This window comes from Pinus tabuliformis, chromosome 1_2 (assembly GCF_031772625.1).
Source record: "Pinus tabuliformis cultivar Carrire ecotype Pingquan chromosome 1_2, CPIR1, whole genome shotgun sequence".
NCBI lineage: Eukaryota > Viridiplantae > Streptophyta > Pinopsida > Pinales > Pinaceae > Pinus > Pinus tabuliformis.
In genome coordinates, this window is record NC_142298.1 from 1036706820 (window position 1) to 1036709558 (window position 2739).

Here is a 2739-nt window from a genome sequence, read left to right on the forward strand (position 1 = left end):
CAAAAGTGTACGCAGACATCCCAATAGTTATTCTTTAATTTCTATAGGTCAGTAGGCCATGATGAGCATACATGTAGAAGTTATGAACTGATGATGGATCAGACTCCTACCTACAGAGTTCAGACCAAAACACGAGCCCTCGATCAAAATGTAGGGATGGCGTGCACTGGGTTTCAGGGGCACAGATGAGGACGAGGTGGAATGGGACTAGGAAGGGGCCATGGACAGCTAATTTGTTACAATTGCGGAGGGCCAGGGAATTATGCCCGCGATTATACAGATCTGACGAGAGAATCATGTTTATATCATACCCAGTTTCATCATGAGACAGAGGATTGCCCCACAGTAATAGAAAGGTTGTGCGATAGAGGAACACTCCAACCTCCACTGACTCAGAACTTGCGAATGATGAGGTCTGAGCCGTGGGAAGAGGACCCGAATGTAACATCATGCTCTGAAGTGGTATCACGATAGGACATGATAAGGGCAAGAAGCCTGAAGAAAGTGTCTGGGTTTGCAAGGCTCCAACAAAGGAACCAGAGTTCGATTTGGAACGCATGAAGGAGACATTCATGGAAGCTAAGAAGAGCTTCATGGAGGCCTCCACTTTAGGTAGTAAAGACAAACTAGAACTAGAGATGGACCCATCAATGCTTACTAGCTTTATGGAGACATGCATGAAGCTACTGCGTGACAACAAGGCTGTAAAGGGACTACAAGAACTCATCACTAGATGTGCTGGGTTAGGAGAACATCGTGCAGTCCGGAAGCTTGGGAATCACACAACACGAACAAGAAGGGAGATGAGATTGACTGTGCAAATCGGGGAATATGAAATGGATCAAGTGATTCTGGATTTAGGATCAGACGTGAACGTACTGCCAAAGTAGACATGGGAGCGCATGGGCAGGCTCACGTTGCAATGGTCTCCTATTCAATTGTGAATGTCGAACTAGTAAAAAATCATACTGATGGGAAGATTACAGGGAATAATGGTAGATATCAAAGGTGCGAGTGTGCTTGCAAATTTCGAAGTGATAGATATTATTGATGACAAAAATCCCTATTCTGCACTACTAGGAATAGATTGGACCAATGACATGAATGGAGTGATAAATCTAAAGAATCTCAAGATGATTTTTGAGAAAAGGTCACTACGCATAGTGGACCTCTAGACCCTGCAGAAGGATCACGCTACACAGAGCCAGTGCGCAATGACAAGAGCGATGACAACCTAGATTGTATCTACAAAATTAGCACGTGGGAGCAGGACTGGGTGAATCCTACAGGGGATGGTATAATTTCGTGGGAGTGTGCAACCTCCTGCACCTCAGATTCAAATGAGGAAATAGAATGATGGAAAACTAGTTACATGAGGTAACCACACTCAATTGCAACATGATGGTAAGATCACTGCACTGCGTGACAACATAGGTAAGATATCTACCTATGTATGATGGGTTGACAGTGGTGGATGATTTCTTGAACATGTTTGAGAGAGAAGTGCCAGAACAACAACGTTTTGATGCTCTGACATGGGTACTGCATGCTATGCCCGCATGGTGGTGGGGTACGCACGAACGAAATTTTAAGGACTAGTGGGGATGCAAAAGGATGATGCGCCTACAATTTGGGAAATTGTAGATGCTGCTAACTGACGAATGATATGATCCACGTGCACACCTCACGAAATGGACCAAGGTCTACAGGGAAGAGCCACAACTTGAATGGGTGAATTTTTTTTGTCATACCTTGGATCTCATACACATGAATTGGTATACTGAGACAGACCTCCGCCATGGCACGAGTGAATGGGATATCTTGCATGAAGGATTCTTGTTAACCTTCACATTTGAAGATCATTGGTGGGATATTGTTGATGATGCACTACAAGTAGTAAAAGTAGCTATCTTCAAAATACCCCAAGAACCAATGAAAGTGCTTCAGCTAGAATGGGCAACCTAGTTGAGTTGCATGTTGGAGTGTTACAATGTAAATATTGAGGAGGATGATGAGGATCCACGGAAAATTAACATTCCAGAAAATGAAGGCTGTCGTGAGGTTCGAGGACCATTGATTAAAGATCCTGACATCACCGTGCCACTAAAAGCAAAGTAGGTAAACATTGGGATGGAGGCAGAACCAAAGTATGCAATGCTCGATGACTATTGGGATGATGCCACAGTGGATAAGGTGACTGAGTTACTCTATGAGTACCAAGACTTATTCCCTACCAAGATTACGGACTTAAAAGGGATCGTTGATGACTTAGGGATGATGAAGATCACCCTAAAACTTGATGCGAATCCGGTTAAGCAGAGGCTTTACCACATGAATTTGAAGTATAAGGAAAAGATCCGTGTAGAACTAGACAAGATGCTCGCAGTAGGAATTATTGAACTGGTGGAAGAATCTAACTCGGTGAACCCTATGGTGGTGTAGGAGAAAAAGAAGAAGGGTGAAATAAGAATATGCATGGACTTCAGGAAGATAAATGATGCTTGTGTACATGACCCATTCCCGACACCATCCATAGATGAAGTATTGGAAAAATTTTGGCAGATAAGAAGCATACTCATTCATGGATGGGTTCTCGGGGTACCACCAAATCAAAATCACATCAGAAGATAGAAGCAAGATGACCTTCACAACGAAATGGGGCTTCTTTAAATACACCATTATGCCATTTGGGTTTAAGAATGTGCCAGCCATCTTTTCGCACATCATTATTGTCGCATT